This window comes from Zalophus californianus, chromosome 6, assembly GCF_009762305.2.
Source record: "Zalophus californianus isolate mZalCal1 chromosome 6, mZalCal1.pri.v2, whole genome shotgun sequence".
Classification (NCBI taxonomy): domain Eukaryota; kingdom Metazoa; phylum Chordata; class Mammalia; order Carnivora; family Otariidae; genus Zalophus; species Zalophus californianus.
The window spans coordinates 63996310-64018406 of NC_045600.1; the positions used below are offsets into that span (position 1 = coordinate 63996310).

General features: G+C 38.5%; 1 protein-coding gene across 1 annotated transcript in view; it reads right to left on the minus strand.

Moving 5' to 3' along the window:
* ARHGAP5 (Rho GTPase activating protein 5) overlaps positions 1–15670 on the minus strand; it is a 105279-nt gene extending 89609 nt beyond the window's left edge. Inside the window, exon 1 of the mRNA XM_027568974.2 lies at positions 15547–15670. The gene's annotated coding sequence lies outside the window, so the exon portion shown is untranslated. The remainder of the gene's footprint in view (positions 1–15546) is intronic.
* Between the last annotated feature and the right edge of the window lie 6427 nt (positions 15671–22097).

Below are 22097 nucleotides of genomic sequence, written 5' to 3' on the forward strand. Positions count from 1 at the left end.
TTCAGAGTCACTCTGCTGGGTGGATTTGGATGCATTTAGGGAAATTGACTCTGCAAGCTGGAGCCAGCTTTGCACTCTTGATTCAGCACTTGCGAATTCAAGGCTGCTGAGCAGTCTCTTCATAAAACTTTCCCAGGATTGCTTGGCAGGGTAAAGATCTTCCTCAAAAATATACTGATTAAGGAATGGTTCAGATACAGTCTGGAAAGTGCTGCAGGAGATAAATAAGGGCAAAAGGGTGGGGCACCTGGATAGCTCAGTCGGGTAAGTGGCTGCCTTCTGCTCATGTTGCTCAAGTCGTGATCCCAGGGCCCTCGGATGGAGCCCTGGGTAGGGCTCCCTGCTCAGTGGGGAGTCTGCTTCTCTTTCTCCTTCTGCCCTGTTCCTGCCCTTACCCCTGCTCAAGCTCTCTCTCTTGATATCTCTCTAAGTAAATAAAATCTTAAAAAAAAAAAAGAAAGAAACTCACAAGGGTTTTTAAAAATAGGCTCTTGATTCGCCCCTGGATGATGGGAGGACACAAAACGGGAATCTAGACACAGACAAAAAGTTGAGAGACACGACTATAGTTTCAAGCCTAAAAAAAAGTTCAGAAATTAATTTCAGCTTTACATAATCACACAGGAAGCAATTAAATGAAACAAGGCCGACTGCTTGTTCAGAAATTAATTTCTATGCTAATCTTGAACCCTAAATTTTTGCTAATCCTGTTTCAGTTTAATCACTTTTACAAAAGCACATACCATGTTTACCAAACGCCACTGTTTAGCAGTTTTCACAACATATTTTGTTTTGATACAGGTCTTGTCATTCTTGCCCTCAACTTACAAATTAAAAAAAAAAAAAGACAATCAAACCTAAACACAATCACACACAAATTTTGGAATATTTATTGGTACAAATGCCCCTGAAAATTAAAATTTTTATAAATTAGTTTGGCCCCGTCTAAATGATCAGAGGTCTCTACAACAAACCTCTGGAATCACTTCCATTGGCTAAGTAATAATCCAGGAGATTACCAAATGATGGATGGACAAATGCTGTCATGATGGCTTCTGACACATTAACGAACACCAAATCATGTAGTAGTCATTTTCCAAAGTAAGTGGTTATCACCACTACACAAAGACTTTAAAGATCCTAAGTAAGATGATTATTGTTTTAACATGGACTGAAGAAACTTGAGTGGGACTGCTAACCCATCTTTCTTCCTCTAGATCGAAATACATTTATGACATCTAAGGACAGGCTATTTTCCCAGCTGGTTTATTCAGTCACTTGTTCATTCATTCACTCCTAGATGTTTATTGAGTGCTGGATATTATGTTTGGTACTAGAGATATGAAGAAAAAGACAAATCCCCTATTCTCACGTTAATAGGAGAGACAAACAGAACCCTCTCAAATTATAGTGATAAGCATGATAGAAGAATGCCCCCCCCTGGAGTGAGGATGTAGCAAGGAAAGCTTTCAACCAGAGCTTGAAAGAGGAGAAGGAGCTACAGTGGTGGGTAGAGTCAGAAAGGACCAAGGAATGGGCACATGTGCAAAGGGCATAGAGAGGGAAGAGTTTGATTTGATCAATCCATTCTCAGCAACCATCTTTTCTTAATTACGAAAAAAGGTGAAAGAAACTCAGCAGGAATCTTTTGGAAAGACAGATGACATGTGTTTACACTAGATTACAGCTCAGAATTTTATTGCTTCAGGACAAGAGAAAGGAATCAATGGCCAAGGACTCCTTTTCCACTTAAAAGTTTCTGATTTTTGAAGCTGCAACACACACTTAACAATAAAGTGATAAGAAAGGTCAACTTCTGCTTGTGACTATAGCAGTCAGGATAGGTATGGAAGGGAATTGGGAGAAAACAGGGGGAGTCCAAGAGGCATCGTCAAACAACCCATAAAAACCATCATCCAATATAGCCCTAGCTCCTCAATTCTCTTTAAACATTATTCATAACCTCCCATTTGAGAGGCTGTGATATATCCCCATTCATAGAAATCTCCATTACCTTTTTAAAAGTTAGCTCAAAACATGACCCATATAATTGTAGCCTACATTCCTCATTCTTAACACTTAAAAGTTCAGAATTCTTAGGTGCTTCCCTTTCTTCAATTCAACGGAAATAATGGAAACATTTGGGTCATCACAAAGAAATAAAACAAAACAGAAAATGTACATTAAATTTAGCAGAAATCATTTTGTAGGGCTTCAGTAGAAATGGATTGCAATTGTCTAATATGCTGAGAAGCACTTCATCCCATATTTGTCTGCCCCACCCCTCAAATCTATGACGTGAGATAATTTTTTTTACATGACTACCCATTCAAATAGTTAAAAATCTCCCTAGATGTGGCACAAGATAAAATCAATATAAACCTTAAGCTGAGGGGTGCCTGGGTGGCTCAGCAGGCTAAGCATCTGCCTTGGCTCAGGTCATGATCTCGGGGTCCTGGGATCAAGCCCTGTGTAGGGCTCCCTGCTCAGTGGGGAGTCTGCTTCTCCCCCTCCCTCGCTCTCTCCTCACCCCCGCTTGTGCACTCTCTCTCTCTCTCTCAAATAAATAAATAAAATCTTTTAAAAAAACTAAAACTGAATTTAACTTTAAAATGAATCTTGTTATGGTGAAAACCCAAATATCACATCATTAAAGCTCCCTCATTAAATTAACATTAGTGGCACAGTCTTTTCTTTCCCTCCTTGTTTAAGAAACTAAATCTTCTTTGTGTTGACATCTCAATATATTTGAAGGATCAGTTAAAGGGTAGAATTCCAACCTCCTGTAAAACAGAGAAGAATAAAAAATAGCAATGGTTACTAACTGTTGTAGTAGATTGCTCTCAGTGGCATTCAAAAAAGAGTGTGCTCTTTAACAGGGCAATTCTACTTCTAGGACTTGTCCTGTAGAGAGATAAATAGACAAGAACGTCCATGGCTGTATTATTTATGTTATAAAAAAGGGAAAACAATGTTATTCTGATTAAAAGAGGAATGGATAAATCAATTGTGTTAGAACAATGGTATGGAATACTATGCAACTATTAGAAAGAATAAGATCTATTTACGTGTACTAACATGAAAAGATCTCCAAGACAAATTAAGTGAAAAAAGCATGTTACTTAATAAAGCATATGTATATAGCTGGATCCCATTCAGGTGCAAAAATGTACGTGTATGTACAGGTACCTGTATCTACACATTTGATACATAGGAAAGTTTGGGAAGGATGCCCATCGGCGAAGGAAAGCAGATAGAATGAGTGGAAAGGGGGTAAGGAGATGGCAAAGAGGAATTTGTTACTTATGCTTTTCTCTTGTTGACCCTGGTATGATTAAAACTTTTTTAAAAATTGAAAAGAGAACACTATTCACCAACTGCTAACCAAGAGAAAAGAACAGCAATGCAACAAAAAGCCTAAAGTGAAGAACGTTAAGAGCCCCAGCACACATCAGAGAAAGGGTACTAGAAGTCTATTTGAGCAGACTGAAAACTATCTTGGTAGTGGCTTCTTGTTCTTTTCTTGATATCAGATAAGGTATTTTCAAACAGTGAATTATGTAACCCCAAAGCATAACATCTCTGATTGGTATGCACTGTGACTTTATACCATACAGATTGTATCATTTCGTAATATGTGTCAAGCATGTCACTAAAAAGGCATGAAACATATGCTTTTTACCTGTGATAAATCACCTTGACTAGGTCACAGAACTAGTAGATTGCAGACTGCGGGGTTTTCTAAGTGCCACATAAGAGCCCTGAAACATGGTGACACTCCTCATTTTGCTGGCATAAATGACACATGCCATCAAAATCACAGCCCCATCTCACATTTGCCACATTTTTGACAAGCAATTTTCATTCAGGAATGTTTGTTCATATGAAATGGCATAAAACAAAAGGAGACATATATCAGTCTTTTTCATTTCAAAAGTATGAAAGAGTATTCAACTATACTTTTTATAATGCTGGTAATTTAGAGTTATTAGAATTAATATAGTAAAACATAAATACTTAAAACACAATAATTTGAATAATTATACAGGGATTTTGTCCCATGGTACTTGTGGCATTTAGTTCCTTTCTCTTCCCTTTCTTCTTGTTTTTCTTCCTCCCATCCTTTCTTTCTGCCTTCCATAATTATGTATTAAACACCTGTAACGGGTCAGTGTGTTGGGTGTTAAGGATCCAAAGAGCAGTATGACATAATTCCTGCCTTGGTTGGGTTTATAGTAGAGTAAGGTAGACCCATATGCAAACAGGATAATCTGAATAAAAACATGGTGTTGTAAACAAAATCCTGATGAGAAAGAACTAACACTTACTGGGTGTCTACTACATGCAAATCACCATATTAGATGTTTTATATACATTTTTCATCTAGCCTTCAAATTTAATCATACTCTCACATAAGTATTTATACCTTCTCTTTTGCAAATGAGGAACTCAAATTGCAGAAAAAATAGTGTTAAAAAATTTCAAAGCTTCTGAGAAATAATCAGCAGTGCTATGAAGATGGTAAATTATAAACTTGGTTGGATTAATTGATTTGTCAATACCTGCTCCTGCACCAGAACTCAAAAATCTTGCTTCCCATTGCCAAAGCTCAACTTTTAAGTGAACAGAAAGAAGTGGGCTGAAATAGATCATTGCAGTAAAACACAGTGTTCATTTTTAGTAATTGGGTATTGAATTTTAAGTAGATGACTATAGTATTATTGATTAACAATTAATTAGAAAAGAACTGATAATTGGGCAAGTGAATTTTCCTGGAAATAAAAGTGTTGACACTATATACAGAAATGGAAGATTCTAGAACTGCTATTGAATGGCCTATCTGACCTCCATTTTACCAAGTTTCTTTAATTTCAGTTTATTTGTATTCTTAAAATAGGAGATAATTTTTCTTCTCTTTTTGGGGACAGTATTGGCTCAGTTTCTATAGCTAAGAAATACCTAGAGGACTTAAGGCTGTGTCTTTTTTCTTTTTTTTAAAGATTTTATTTATCTGATGGAGAGAGCAAGAGAGCACAAGCTGGGGGAACAGTAGAGGGTGAGGGAGAAGCACGTTCCCCGCCAAGCAGGGAGTCCGATGCGGAGCTAGATCCCAGGACCTTGCGATCATGACCTGAACCGAAGGCAGACGCTTAACCATCTGAGCCACCCAGGCGCCCCAAGGCTGTGTCATTTTTATATATTACATCTAGTAAACTTTTTTGGGAGGGGAGAGAGCATGCATTTTATAGCTGGTAAAACTGAAGATTTCAGGATACAACAATATTAACTAAAGTATGAAAGAAAAGACAGTTAATGAGCCTTCTTCATAAATACAGTTTAACATTGTTTTCTTTGTTAATGGATGAATGGTAGCTTGTTTCCTTCTTTTCTTCTAACAAACATACATTAAATACCTACTATGTTTCAGGTTTTGTTCTAGGTAGTGGGGATATAAAAATGAAGTGGCTCACAGTCTAACAAAGACAAAGACCATGTTCCAGGCACTGTATTCTGTGCTTTACATAGATTATCTCATTTAATATCTGAAATAATTCCATCAGGTGGCACTAATATCTCCATTTTGCAAATGAAGACAACAAGGCTAATAGAGGTTAAGTACTTGCCCAAGGTCACACAACCAGAAAGTGGCATTGTTATGTGTCTTTGATTTTTAATTACTACATGACATTGTTATAATAGAGATATAAACAAAGAGCTATGGGAGCCAGGAAGGCATAAAGGGAAGTGAATGACAAGGCTTCAAGCAGTCCAGAGATGATTTATAGAGAAGATATCATGTGAACTTTACCTTGAAAGAAGGAATAGTGGATATTCCCTGGGTGGAGAAGAACGCATTCTAGAAGGGCATTCTAGGCTGGAAAAAAAACAAAAACAAAAACAAAATATGCAAAGGCATGGAGGTATAAAAGGGCATGGCAAGGTTGAAGAAACAGATCAGGATCAGCAAGAAGTGAGTCAATAGACCTAGAGCTAGAGAGGAAGTTTCACATCCATGAACAAGGAGCTTAGGCTTTATCCTGTAGGCAGCAGAAAGCTAAGAAGGGAGTGGAATAAAAAATTGTGTGTGTGTGTGTGTGTGTTTAAGATAATGCTTTTGTCATAGAGTAGGCTGGAGTACAATGTCTACCTGTAACTGCAACAGTGTATGGGAGAAAGAATGGGCTGCCCTGAGGCTTGTGACACAGGGCTCCTAAAACCTCTGTAAATTCCTAAGTGACAGGTGCACTGAGAGCATCTCTTGTTCTAATGAGGTGACTCTGGGTGGGCTCCTAGATGGCTCCTGGTTGGGGGCTTATCCCCAGAAAGACTAAGCCAGGATTAGAAGCTTAGAAGTTAGGGCACCTGGGTGGCTCGGTTGGTTAAGCGTCTGCCTTCGGCTCAGGTCATGATTCCAGGTCCTGGGATTGAGCCCCACATCAGGCTCTCTGCTTCACAGGGAGCCTGCTTCTCCCTCTACCTCTGCCTGACGCTCCCCCCTGCTTGTACTCTCTCTCTCTCTGTGTCAAATAAATAAATAAAATCTTTTAAAAAAAAAAAGAAGCTTGGAAGTTTCAGCCCTCCCCACCCCCACTTCTCTAGAGAGGGGAGAGAGGTGGGAAATGGAGTTAATATTTGATCATGCCTATATGAGGAAACCTCCATACAATCCCAATAGTATGGGGTTCAAATAGCTTCCAGGATGGTGAACATATCCACATCAGGAGGGTGATGGGCCCCACGTCCACAGTGACAGAAACTCCTGTATTTGGGATCCTCTCAGACTTCACCCTAAGTATCTCTTCCCCTGACTGTTCATCTGTATCCTTTATTTTTTTGAAGATTCTATTTATTTATTTTATTTGAGAGAGAGGGAGCGAGAGAGCTGAGGGAGGGGCAGATGGAGAGGGAGAGAATCCCAAGCAGACTCTGAGCTGAGGGCACAACCAATGACCCGAGCCAAAACCAAGAGTTGGGCACCTAACCCACTGAGCCACCCAAGTGCCCCGTTCATCCGTATCTGTTATCATATCCTTTAATAAAGTGGTAAATATTAGTTTCCTTGAGTTCTGTGAGCTGCTCTAGCAAATTAATTGAACCCGAGGAGGGGGTAGTGGGAAGCTCCAACTTGAAAACAAGTCAGACAGAAGTTTTGGGTAACCTGGGGACCTACTACTTGAGACTGGTTTCTGAAGTGGGAGCTGTCCTGTGGGAGTTATCCCTTAACCTGTGGGATCTATATATTGTCTCCAAGTAGATTGTGTCAGAACTGAGTTAAATTGTAGGACACCCAGCTGATGTCCCAGAGAACTGCTTGTTGTAGGGGAAAAAAACCCAAACATTTGGTGACCAGAGTATCAGAAGTGAAGTGTTCTGTGTGAAAGTAAAGGAGAAAGACACAGAAGGAACAACTGATTTTTTCCCTTAATTTTCTCTAGTTCTGGGCTGTGCAGGTATTCAAACTGTCTGTACTGTGCAGGATGCTGAGGGGGTTAATGAGACCAGGTAATAAGAGAAGTATATGCCATGTTAATATGCTATGCATTTTTACGTATATTAACCACTTGATCCTTACAACCACCCTCAGAAGTTATTTCTTTCTTTATTTTGTGGAGAATTCTGGTTGCTAAGAAAGTTATCAAAGGTCATACAGATGATCACTGGCAGAGGTGGAATTCACACCAATCAGGTTTGTCTTCCTCCAAAGCCCATGGCCCTTCACAGAGGACACACTCAAGGACACTACAATTTATTTAATGGTTCCATTCATTCAGTTTGCCTTCACTGAATTTAAATAAAGTGCCTTCAAGAGCCAAAGTATTAAAGCAGCAGAGAGTACAAAATAAGGGTCACACAGCAAATCTATAAAATACAGCCTGGTTGGGGCTCTTTTTAATATACTTCACCTTTGTTGGCATACTGCCATTCTCCTAAAAGGGAATTTTCTAAAGATGCATGTGTCATTTGCATTTGTGGTTTGGAAACTTCCCAGAAATCTATGATCAGAATAAAAGGATGTGGTATTAAGGTAAAAATGACACTTAGCTTTACCTAGCAACCCAACTTCCAGAACTGAGGTTATTACTAAAATGACTTTTAGTAGGCTTTAGGCATTTAGATGTACACACACACACACACACACACAGAGTATCTTTTTAGAAAACCCAGACTTGCCTGCTGCCCTTAGGCCCCGTTTGTAACATCACACTCCAGTGACTAAATGGCCTTGCTATCATATAATATCAAAATGTGTTATATAATATTTACACCATTGTGGCAAAGTGCCATTAGACTTGTTTTATCATTCATCAAGTTTTACAAACAGATTGGAAAAGATAATCCACATGGTGCAAGTGCTATATAAATGTTAGTTGCTACTGCTGTTGTTATCCATCATCATTTTTATTATTTTCCCAACCCAACCAGTCACCAGCATTAGTACTATCTGGGGTAGACCCTAAAACTATTTGGAGGGTCTGCCAGTAGTAGGAATCTCATACACCTTTGACCAAAGAAGTATCTTCTTTTATCTGAAAAAGGTACTCTTCAGATAATCAGATTGACTCAACCAACCCATCATCCTCTTACCAGTTCCCTCTCCCATTTCCCCCCCTTCTTCTTTCTTTTCTTCAACAACCATTTATTAACCCTCATAATTAATTCATCCATTTATTCAATAAATATATACTGAGTGCCTACTCTGTGCCAGACCTGGTTTCAGGTGTGGGATTAGAGCAGTGGATAAAGCAGACAAAAATACTGCCCGCCAGAAGACGCCATGGTAGTGGCTCCATCAGGCCACACGTCTCAACCAGATCATCTGTCAGCCAGGGTTCAATATCAGATGTCCTGTCAGGACCCAAGCCCGGCAACGGGTAAAGAATGGGGAGATGAGGGCCCCTGGGTGGCTCAGATGGTTAAGCGTCTGCCTTCGGCTTGGGTCATGATCCCAGGGGTAGACCCTAAAAATACAACTTTGTGGGATCGAGCCCCACATCGGGCTCCCTGCTCAGTGGGGAGTCTGCTTCTGCCGCTCCTTCCCGCTTGTACTCTCTCTCACTATCTCTGTCTCTCTCAAATAAATAAGTAAATTTTATATATATATATATATATATGGGGAGACGAAAACACCAGGCCTCCAGACAGTTGACACTCCCCCCTCCCCCCACCCTGCCCCTCACCCCTCTCTCCTGCTGGAGTCTGACTACATACCAACATGGTTAAGAAAAATTTTCTTTATTGCTACATTCACTTTTGTGTGATGCTCTGGGTGGTCACCAGCTCTGGAATCTCAGTTCCCACAGCTGAGGCCATGCTCTCCTTTCCAACTAGGGGATGCCTAATACCAAGCACCTAACACTTAATACTAAGCACCTAACACCAAGCACCAATACAGAGCCTTTCATGAGGAAAACTCTAAACAAGTTAAAAAACTGAGGGTATTTTACATGAAAATCAAGACTCCCAGCCACAGGCTCTGCCAGGCACCTTACCGTTAGGTCCGAGCCTGTACCAAGGAGCTCTGCAAACTAGGAATCCATTGATACACAGTCCACTTCTGTCAAGCTAGAAACTCTTGTCAGCAATGCCTGAAGGGCATGACCAGGAAGATGGAATCTGACCTACTTCACACTCTGGCTCCCTCTTGGTAGGATCTTAATGAGTTTTGTTAAACCAAATCTTCTCAGTTACCCTAAAAAAACAAATCAAAATGATTCATGTAGAAATGTCCTTTTATCATGCAGTGTTGATTAAAATCACTTTTCCTAATGAGGACATGTAAAGTTATCCATTATGAGAGCAGGAACCGAAACGATCTAAAAAATAGGTAAATTAAACTCGGAAAACCAAAAAATGTTCTTTTGGCCAGTGATTCAGTCTCTTTCCCTCAAACCAAACCTTTTACTAAAAGTAATAACATCTGAGGAAAATGGATGCTTTCAGTCAAATTTCTTATTTTCCCTTTCTTCCTGGTGGAGGTGACTAATGAACAATGAAACAGCCAGAAGGTAGGTGGGAAGCCACAGAGGAGAGGGGGAGGGGCAGAGGACAGGAACAATCAACAATGGTAGCTAGGTCCGAAACAAGGTAGAATTTAGCATATTGCCACTTTGCAAGGTGAGGGAAGAGGCGTGGAAAACACTAGGCCCAGTGCCTGCCAAGCATTTTATATCCATTATCTCTCAGCAATCCTGTGAGGGCTGCATTATTCTTATTGAAAGAGGAAAAACTGGAGGCTCAGAGAGTTAAGTAACTGGCCCAGAGACACACAGCAAGGTGGTAGAGCCTGGATTGGAAACTAAACTCAAAGCTCTTCCCTTTCACCACACGACTCTGCACTACACCTTAGAATCCACTGCAAAACATTCCACCTTTCTCACATGGGAATATATTATGTTATTATGACAAATTAAAACATATTAAATAAGATTCTAGTGAAACATGTAGGGTATCATTGGTGCATGGAATGCAACTTGAAGCGTACAGAAACATTACCTAGAGAGCTTGCTTAAACCGCATATTCCTGGGTCCCATCCCCAGAAGATGGACTTTCAATAGGCCTGGGTAGAGTCTGCATTTTTAACAGGCAACTAGGTAATTAATACAAGTGGTCCTTAGACCACACTTTAAGAAACATCATCAATCTTACCCCAAATTGCCAAGTCTCAGTTTACTATTCCCTTGCCTTGTCACGTGCTTTATTCTAAGATAGATGGAGGGGCACCTGGGTGGCTCAGTTGGTTAAGCGTCTGCCTTCGGCTCAGGTCATGATCCCAGGGTCCTGGGATTGAGCCCCACATCGAGACCCACATCGGGTTCTCTGCTTAGCAAGGAGCCCACTTCTCCCCCTCCCTCTGTCTGCCACTCTGCCTACTTGGGCTCTCTATCTCTCTGTCAAAAAGATAAATAAAATCTTAAAAAAAAAAATAAGATCGATTCAGCCATGCCATAGTAGTCGTCGTCTGGTATAGTGGGGGGAAAAAACAAAAACAAAAACAATACCGGTGAGAGAGGCCTTGGTGGAAAACTCTGTTGCTAACGAGTTGGGTAAACTCAAACAATGCCTTTAAATGTTGTGGGACTCCTTTTCCTTATTTGTAAAAGGAAGAGTTTCTAAAATCACACATCTCTGATTTCATTTGGATGAAGGAAGCCAATTTTTAAAATGATAATGATCTATAGAGCCTAAACATTTCAATGGTGAAATGAAAGAAGCAGAGTCTACTTTCTTTATAAATTTTATAGTATCAACACAGTGTCTCCAAATATCATGGGTTTGGGGGAAGGGAATGGAATCCAAAAATGAAAGCAGCTATTACTTATGTTTTTAAGACAATTCAGTTGTTTGCTTAGCAACCAATTTCTTCAATCAGGCAGTTGCATCTGTACTAAGAATTCCTCAACTATATAGTGTTTCCAATCTTAGAAAGCAAGTTGTTACACAATCATTATTCATTCTAATTTTCAGTAGCATCTTGAACTTCAGAGCTATTTTGGGCTTATTTTTAAAGAACTAAAGACACCCCTTGATTTACATCAATACACCTGCGGATATTGAAAATACAGGTTGAGAATTGCTGATTTATATCTTGTTTTAAAATGCCCAGACGTGGGGGCACCTGGGGGGCTCAGTCAGTTAAGTGACCAACTCTTGATTTCGGCTCAGATCATGATCTCAGGATCGTGAGATTGAGCCCCGCACTGGGGCTTGGCGCTGGGCATGGAGCCTGCTTAAGATTCTCTCTCCCTCTCCTTCTGTCCTTCCCCTGCCACTCATGTGCCCTCTCTCTCTAAAATGCCCAAAGTGTGGCTTATTGGATAGTTGGTGTCCATGGAGACAAGCTCAACAAGTGAAATGAGTCACATGAATGAAGACACAAGTTACAAAAGAGAAAGAGGAGCACCAGTGAAATGGCTATGGTTCTAACTCACCAAGGAAAATCATGACACAAATTTGCGGCACTTTCAGAAAATCACGTAGATATTTACCTCCTTGTTCCATGACTTATTAACACCTTCCTGGGAGGCATTAATTTGCTAGCTCAGCCTAGTCTAGTGACAGAACTTGATTACAGAGAGATAAGGAAAAGGTATATTATTATAGGAAAAATCTGAATCACCAGAAACAAAAGAAACAATTTGTTCAATTATGAACTAAGTTGAGATGCACTACTTATAGCAATATTGAGGAAGACATTAATTTCACATTTAGATAGTGTGTAATATTTTCCCCAGCATTTTGCAGTATAATTTAACAGCTCTTATTTTAAAAAGGAACTTTTCAACTCGATTGATGCTAGTTTTATCTCCAAAGCTTTCAATGATACCACATTCCCAAAAGCATCATATTAAGTAAACTCACTGCATTCATAATCTCACATAGCCTATATAGCATAGTAGGGTCACTTAGGGAAGTGTTCTGAGATTATTTTGCATGTATCATAAGGATAAATACTCCTTTTCTATGTATTTTCTAGCTATTTCTTTAGCAAGATCTTGGAGAGTTCATAAATTGACTTTGACTTCTCCAGTTTATGATTTTGTAGCATCCAAGAAAGATAGAATGTTTTCTACTGCAGCTAAGGAGTATAATATTGCTACAGTCTATTTACTTGTATTGTAAGGTAAACTCAGGAGTTAAAATGAAAAGGTTACTTTTTTAGGTCAAGAATTCTAAGGAAAACAATTTTTTTTTATATTCCATACTAATCTTTAATAATATTCATAAATGTTATGACCTAAAAAAACCAAAGTAACTTTTTTTGTCCTGGCTTTAAAAAAGTGCCAGCCAATAACCTCTAATCCACACATAACTCAAAATATGAACTCTAGAACCAAACCACTGACAACCCATCAAAGTCCGGGTGGGCACAAGGCTATTGTAGGTGCTCAAGAATCTTCCCCCTTCACATTTTACTACAACTTCTTCTTTTTTTTTTAATTTTTTAAAAATTGTATTATGTTATGTTAGTCACCATACAATACATCTTCTAAAATGAAGAAAACAGTTCTGTGAGCCTGAATGGGACCAGTGGAACTCCAAAGCTCTCTCTACCAAGACAAATGAGAAGAGTATGTATGTCCCTATTGGGCTAGGGATGGCTACAATCATGATTTTCAGAAATTGTCAGAATGCTAGTTGGCCTGCAAAGTTTGCATTTACCTAATTTCTTAGAGGCTCTGGGCCTACATCAGTAACTTTGGGTATAATTATGGTGTAAGAATATCCTGTCAATGCTGACAGAAACAAAGATAGGCCTTTACTGGAACTGTGTCTCTTTTGTACCTAAGGAGTAAACAGTTTTTTCTAGAATTGTTTAGGCATTCAGAATCTGGGTAGGCTAAATAATTTTCAATAATATTTCCAACTAATAATAATTCCGAATAATCCCAGTGTCTGAAAGGCCAGAAGAAGGAATATCAAAGTAGATAAATACTTACTGGCCGCTAAAATTTATCAAGAATTTGACACGAACGATCTCAGTTAATCTTCATAATAATCCTTTGAGGTGTGTACAATTATATATTTCATTTTACAAACGAGGAAACTGAAGTCCAAAGAAGTTAAGCAACTTGCTTAAGGATTCATAGCTGGTAATGGCGGGCTAAGAATTTAACCAGGCAGCAGAGTTTCAGATCTGACATGTTTAAACAATATGATATACCACCTCCCAGAAGGCCTCTTTTGTTTCCACAAGGTCCAGCTCTATAATGCTTAGCTTATTTCTGCCTACTTGTTATTAGTCGCCAAGGTAATGAGACAATCTCTAAGGTAAGCAGTGTAAAATGTTCAAATGAGATTTAAATGAGGAACTTACCTTTTTATTTATGCTACATTGTGCAGTACTAAAGGGAATTTATTTCATTCAATACTTCAGAAACCATACTATTAATTTGGGAATGTGATACTAGCATGGAAGACTTGCCCTGTACAATCTGTTATTCTTTCAATAGGAATGTCACTGGCACTGAGAGTACATTTAGGGACATGGAAGCATGGCTTCTTTGAACACACTCCAAGTGACAAGTCTCCTTGCAAGGCGTTGGAGAAGATGGGGCAACTCTTTAGCTAGAATTTGGCCATAAGAGAGATTGAATTCTCACTCCCGTCACTGTGACTGGGAAAACCTCACTGCTTAGAGGAGTTCCTTGGAAGGAACTTGTTGACCACTCTAAGCCTGGGATGTCCCAGCAGCACCTTGGCAATGGATCTTTACACATCCCCACTCACCTCTAGGGGCTGGTGAGTTCCTCAGCCCCAGTAGAGATGCTAAGAAATCCTAAGAACCTGTGCAATCTCAATGAGTTAGGGTGTACAGCTGAATAGTGCACATTATTCTCTTCCCTAACTTTCTATTTTGAATTGTAGGGTTCTGTGTTATCTGCACTCACACAGCTCTTCATGCCTTTGGAATGACAATGATCAATCAAGTTCTCTTATCACCAATTTATTCAAAGCTTGTGGTTGAAACAGACAAAGAAATTACTGGAAAAAGTTGGAAAGTCTAAGAAGGTTTTAGTAAATTATGTAGTATTTAGTTGCCTAAAAGTACAAGTGCCTTTTCAAAAGGCAGCACGTCCAAATTTGTAATTGCACTCTTACTGTTTAGACACAAGTTTATCCTATGTTTTACAAAACGTTTTTATTATTTCCTTATCTGACAATGGTTATTTCTGACCTTGTGGTCAGATAAGAAGGTTGGGCAGATGGTACTTTCAATTTAAATGGATTTTTATGCCATTAAAAGGAATGTTTGCTCTAAGAAGAGTATTGACTATAAAAGTCACAGGCTCTGGACTATTTCCTGTGGGATTTTTCCACTATCCTTCCAATTAGTCAGTCAATGTGATGTTTCTCTAAACATGATCATTTATTTTTCTCTGGAGGGTTTCCTTCTATCCCGTTCAAGAAAGATGATCCTGGAAAGTAAAGAAAGCTTTCTACACCTCCCAGTGTAATATTTATGATTAATTGCAGCCCCATCATAATGAATGACAAAAGAAAAAAAGCATTCAGTTTCCTTGCTCTTCTCATATAAAAAAGCATTTGTTGCAATTTGAGTCCCAGCCAACTTCCATTGTTTAGGCAATAATTAGTAAAATTATACCAATCACCAACAATCATAACAGAAATTATATAATTGCAATTTAGGCCAATGACCTTATACTTGTGAAAATAGAATGTGGGGTATTTAATTGCATAATGTAGCACTACAATTCTATACCTATAAATTCAAGGTTTTCATATTAGTTAATTAATTTATAATATCCTGTACCTAAACATTTCTGAAGGTGACAAAATTATGTCAGCTCCATAAAATATCCAAATAGTATCTTACTTCAAACAAACTGACACATATCAAAAATAAAACTTCCACTCTCATATAAACAATGACTTCATATATTTCAGAAATCTGGGAAGACTTTGCAGCAAAACATGTTCAAATTAGACTGTTTAGGGGAATTGGTCTGTATAAATTGTTGAATGATTAAAACAAATCAACATCTTTTGCAACCAGAGAAATGCTGAATCTGTTCAATACTTACTATCATATCAGTAGAGTTCACCTTAAGAAACAGAATGGGTGATGCATACAAAAACAAACCTCGACTTGGATGCTCTGCATGAACAAAACGATGAATAGAAGACTCTTCCAGCACAGTAGACAAATTTCCCCTTTAATAAGCAGCCAGGAAAAAGCAATATTTCAATGTTTGCTTTCCTTCCTCTGAGGGAGAAAGTTTCACTCTGACTTATTTTACTTCCTTTTTATTCTGTCCTATTTTCTTGGCTCTCACAGACAGCTCCAGTAGCAACATGACAATACCACTTTGCACTTGCCCAAAGCGCCTTTTCTCTAAAAGTCTCAGCTGTGGTCTATGCGAGGAGAGTGTAAAACAGGGGAAACGATGCAAACATTGAAGTTCATCCTCTCGTGCAAACATTTTGAGAGACCCAGACCCATCTTAACCCAGATTGAGAATGAGAGACGCTAAAACAAAACAAGACCCAAAAATAGCTCCTCCCAAAGTTCATGCTTAGTGTCCTTGAGGCCTTTGGCAAGATTTACCATTATCTTGAACTCTGTCTCACATATAAAATAAAGCAATGCCATTTTCTTTATGAGGATGTGAAGAGTAACTAAATTGCATTTTCTAAAAGAAAACTTGGAAAAAACCCAGATTTGGAGTTCTAAAAGTAGGCCTAAAGTGGGTTCCTAGAGCATATCAGTCTTGAAAGCATTTTTTCCTGGAGTAGAAAACATTCACATTTCTATTTTTTAAAAAAATCTAAAAACTTATTTGTCCAGGGAAGAAATACCTCAAACAAAATAAAACAAAAACAAAAACACTTCAGAATACAATTTGTCAAAAAGTTGTTGATGCTCTCTTCAAGCCTATGTATATGCATAGGTATATCTACATCTCTACCTACCTACACAAGTGTTATTTAATAAAAGAAAAATAACTTACTTCAGGAACATCAGAGCTGTCAGTTGTATATTCAGGTTATTTAAGGTAACTGTAATACGACAGAAATTTTGGACTCCCTAGATCCCTGATGAGTAGCTGCATTTCAGGGGTCTATGTTCATCCCTTTGCTCTCACCATTTATAATGGCCTTCCAAACTTAGAGCAGTTTTCTCTTCATATTTTGTCAAGATGTGAATAGTTCTTTTCAAAGTTTATCAGCTAAGAGTTGGTTTGTGTGGGTTGGAAATTTCTCATTCCAGGTTTTGAATTTAATGAAACTGAAAGATAATACACATAAAAACTATTTATTCCTCTACCAAGAGAAAATAGAAAAAAAATGAACGTCTCGAAGTAAACAGAAAGAACTTTGCAAACATGTACATTTCCTCTACATTTAAAGAAAATAAGAGTTTTCAGAAAGAGACTACAAATGAGTATATATGGTGCCATTCTGTTTTTGTTTTCAAAAACATACATATGCACACAAGTAAATTACATACAACATATGTAACATATGATAGTATATTATGGCCAGGTGGGATTTATCCTGGGAATGCAAGGCTGGTTCAACATTAGAAAATCAGTCAATAGACTAAAGAAGAAAAATCATATGATATTCTCAATGTTGACAAAAAAGCATCTGAAAAAATTCTACATCTATTCATGATACTTTTAGCAAGTTAGAAAATGAAGGAAAATTCCTTAAACTAATAAAGGGCATCTACAAAAAAACCTACAGCTAACATCATACCCAATGGCAAAAGAATGAATACTTTCTCCCTAAGAACAGGACCGAGGTAAGGACATCTGTTCTCACCACTCCTATTCAACATCATACTTAAGGTCCTAGCCAATGCAATAAGTCAATAAAAAGAAATAAAATGTATATATTTGGAAAAGGAGAAATAGCATTTTCTCTATTGAAAGATAAAAAAACACATCTATAGATACTCAACATTAGTATAAGGAAATGAAATTTAAACCACCATTATATAGCACTACATACCTATTAGGTGGCTTAAAAAAACCTCATACTGATCAGAGTGCTGGTCAGGATGTGGAGCAACTAGAACGCTTATACTTGCTAGTGGACATGCAAATGTGATACAGCCACTCTGAAAAAGAGTTTGGCATTTTCCTGTTAACATTTACTTAACATATAATCCAGCAAACCCATTTCTAGGTATTACCTAAGAGAAATGAACTTATTTTCCAGCGATTTTCTTCAAATTGCTAAAAACTGGAGACAATGCAAATGTCCTTTTGGTGAATGAAAATACACTCTGGTACATCTATAGAGTGAAATATTACTCAGCAATAAAAAGAAATGAACTACTTATACACACATGGATAAATCTGAAATGCCTTATGCTGTTTTCTTTATGAGGATGTGAAGAGTAACTAGATTGCATTTTCTAAAATATGAGGAAAGGCAGACTCAAGCGGCTAAATCCTGTATAATTCTACTATATGACATTCCAGAAAAGACAAAATGATAGGAATAGAAAACAGATTAGTGGTCACCAGGAGCTATGGTTGGCAGTAGGAGGAGTACGGGCAGCAAAAGGAAATTTGTAGGGTGATGGAATTGTTCTATACCTTAATTGTACTGGTTATCACACAACAGTGTGTGTTAGCCAAAATTCATAGACCAGTACACCAAATGTGTGACTTTTACTGTAGGTAAATATGATAAATTCAAAATGTGAATTAACACACACAAACACAAAACATAAAAACCTGTATGGATATATACCAAAATACTGATGGTGATTATCTCTTAGATATGGTATTATGGGAGATTTTCATTTTCTTCCTTGTCCTCTTTTGAAATTTAAAAATTATCCCCAATCAATATTTAATACTTTTGTGTCTAGGGGAAAAATAAGATCTCACTTTGTCATCTGTTGAATGTCTGCTTTGTGGAGGCCTCCTTGATTCCAGTCTTCCTTCCTTTTTCCCCTTCTGTCCTTTGTCCTTTATTTTTTAAAAAATTAAAAAAATATTTATTTAAGTAATCTCTACACCCAATGTGAGGCTTGAACTCATGACCATGAGATCAAGAGTCACCTGCTCTTTAGACTGAGCCAGTCAGGCACCCCTGTTCTTTGTCCTTTATAAAAGAATGTCCAGTTCAAGAAGCTGCAATAATTGCCTAATGCAATTATTATATAACTCAAGCAACCCCTACCTACTTGGCTGCCTTTTGAGCCTGTTTCTGATATAATAACATTAGGCAAAGATTTAGTGAGCCCTTATTATGTACCAGGCACTGCTAGGTGCTCCACATGCAATAGCTTATATAATCCTAGCACAATGATCTTAAATGATGTACTTTTCTTGTCCTCAATTTATAGATGCCTATAGTTATAAGCCAACAGAGACAGAAGAGCAATGATACCAGAATCTGCATTCTTGACCACTGCAATGGAGTGATATGGTTAAGAACCATGGCATCTGGAGGAAAGTTACCTGGGTTCTAAAGCTTGGCTCACTATTTTCAAGGTTACAGCCTTGGGAGAAATTACATAACTTCCCTGAATCTGTTTCCTGGACACAAAAGAAGGATAACAATAGTAACCGTACATCAGTTGGTTGTGAGGATTAAGTCATATTGTACATGTGAAGTACCTGGTACATGATAGCTGTTCCCCTTCACCCCACCCTCCTTCCCTCACCGCCAGTCTTTTTTCCCCTTCAGCTCTAGCAGGAATCTTCAGCACCCATCAAGGTGATCTCCTAACTGTTCAAACATAGCAGCAGGCTCTTCTTGCCTTCATGTCATTGGTTTATTACTCCCTCAGCCCAGAACATCTCTTCTCTTCCACTCTCTGCCTTACTCTAGCCTATAGGTTCAGCTCAAGGTCTCCTTTGTCCAAGATAACATTTCTTTATATACCTCCTTATGGGTGGTCACTAATGGTTTTATGGGCATTGGTTTTTGTCTTCTATTAAAATGGTCATCCAGGGCGCCTGGGTGGCTCAGTTGTTAAGCGTCTGCCTTTGGCTTGGGTCATGATCCCGGGGTCCTAGGATGGAGCCCTGCATCAGGCTCCCTGCTCCATGGGAAGCCTGCTTCTCCCTCTCCCACTCCCCCTGCTTGTGTCCCCTCTCTCGCTGTCTCTCTCTCTCTCTGTCAAATAAACAAATAAATAAATCTTTAAAAAAAGTAATAAAATATAAACGTTTGGAGCACAAAGTTCTGGAAACCCAGCCATGCATAACATAGTGATTACATAGGAAGAACTCAATTGAGTACTTATGTTTTGCTTTATTGATTCACCAAGAGTATTCACATTTGATGGAAATTAATGTAAGCAAGAGCATTTGATCTAGGCTACAAAATACTGACTGATTAAATTATGCATACAATTTCAACTTTAGTTTCAAAAGACCACATTTACGAAGAGCCCAGCCCATCTTCCTTTATAGGGAAATGAAATAATTATTCTGTCAATGACCCCTTCAGTTAGGAGCTAATGTCCTTTACAGCACCTTCAATTTGCACAGAATCTTAAGTTGAAGCTGCCTGTTTTAAGCAGTCTTTTGCAAAACATCACCTAAAATAATTGTCTTAAAGTAAAAAGATTTCTTTGTGTTTGGCCAATACTGTCCTGATAACTTGCAGTATTTCAATAAAAGTAAAATGCATATATTCACCTTATTTAAAGGTAAAGAATTAAGGTCAAGTGATTTACCCAAGGTCACAGTTGAGCACTACTATTGGATCCAGTTCCCTGAGACAACTGAGCCCCTATCTTCCTCTCTTCACCGAATCCTAGAGTTCTAAATCACTCCATATCTTTAGGGCATTTTACGCCCACTTATGATGCCACTTATTCTGAGTGCCTACAATTTGTAAGCTCTCTTCAAAAGTGGCAAAAGTTGAGGCGATGTAACCACCCCCTTCCCCCACCACAGTCATGTAAACATCTTGGCTCTATCCCAGCTGAGTCACTGCCACAGAGTAAAGGACTCTCAAAAAAGTCAGCCTGAGCTTAAACCATTCCACTAAAGCTGCTGCAGAGAAGTAGGTCATTAAGAAATAAAACATAAAATTAGCAAAACAGCATTTTTTCCACCATATGCTAAGAGGTTTCTCCAAATGATAACACACGCACAAAAATCCATACATCAGACAGGAAGGCAAATTGAGAAAGTGGCTTCAGGGATGGGTTGATTGAAATACTCAAGCAAGATGAATTGCTTTTTGATAATTAGATTTGAGGAAATTTTTCTCTTTCTTTCTTTCTTTTTTTTTTTTTTGTCTGCTGTGACTCCACTGTTTTGTGTATTGCAGAAAGACATAAAATTCCAAGGAGATAAAGGTCTTTCTCCACATGCTTCTTCTCTTTGTGCTTATATCCAAAACACAATGAGGACTTTCGTAAAATTTCTCTTATCAGGCTTATTTGTCAAATATTTTCAATGTTAAAATGGTTCAGTATTTCAACCAAACTATAATTAAGACTTGAAGAAGAAAGTTATTCCAGGGTACATCATCATTAACATTCGAAAAGAATAAAAGGGGGATAGTGTGAGTTTCAACAAATGAAATTAGCAAAATGAAACTGATTTTATATTTTAGGCAGTCCCTGATAGCCTAGCTCCTGAAATCATAGCATAAATAATGGCCCCAATTATTAAAACTGAGAAATTTAACAAGGCACAAGATCAAAGTGCACGCACACTGGGTTAATCTCACACTCATTCAGTCACAATTATTAAAAAATGCTTTCAGCTAAGCTTGCACTTTGAATTCAAGAGGATTTCCTAACTGACAGCAAATTTACAGCCTCTCCTTATTGCAGCAAATTTGCTTGACTTTTGGTCTTTATGCTGACATTTTGATAAACTAGTACTCCAGTCCCATCGAGAACTATCATGATAATGATCTATGGCAAACACTCACAAATTAAAAAAAAGCGGGGGGGGGGGAGCAGAGATAACAGGATAACACGCAAGTCTCCAACAGCAGAAAAAGTAATCAATAGTACCAACAAAAACCTTATTGGCAGCCTCTCTGCCTTCGTCCATATTGCAATCCACTCCTCCCCCTGCCCCCATCCCCTGGGAGGTATCCTGAATCTTTTCATTAAAGAGATTGGGATGGGAAGCTAGGGACAGTCAAAGGCAGAGGACACAGAGTGTGAGGAAGAGATATCGAGAGGAAGAGACCAGAGACAGGGAGGGAGAGAGACACAGAGACAGAGAGACAGAGAGAGCCCAAGACCGATGACATGGAGAACAGGGCAAGATGGAAACAAAAACCTCTAAGTTAGAGCTAGTTGGTATTAGGTTAGGCATTGAGTTTAACAATCTATTGGAAAGTCCAAACAAGAGTGAAACAAAGGTGGATGCACTCAGCTTAAATGGACTTGCTCAGTGTCACAGTCATAATTTCCCTGACCTTTCCACCACATTGCACCCCAGTTCATGTTCAGGAGCTCTCTTTTGAGCATTATCCAACCTTGGTATTTTCACTCAGGCTGTACCAGTTGGATCAGTTGATGGAAAGCAGAGAATACTAATTTGTAACCTCCAAGGTTTTGGGATCAGGAAGTTATTTTTCATTTGAAACTCAACTGTCTGAGCCACTTATCCCCTGATACCATTATACAACA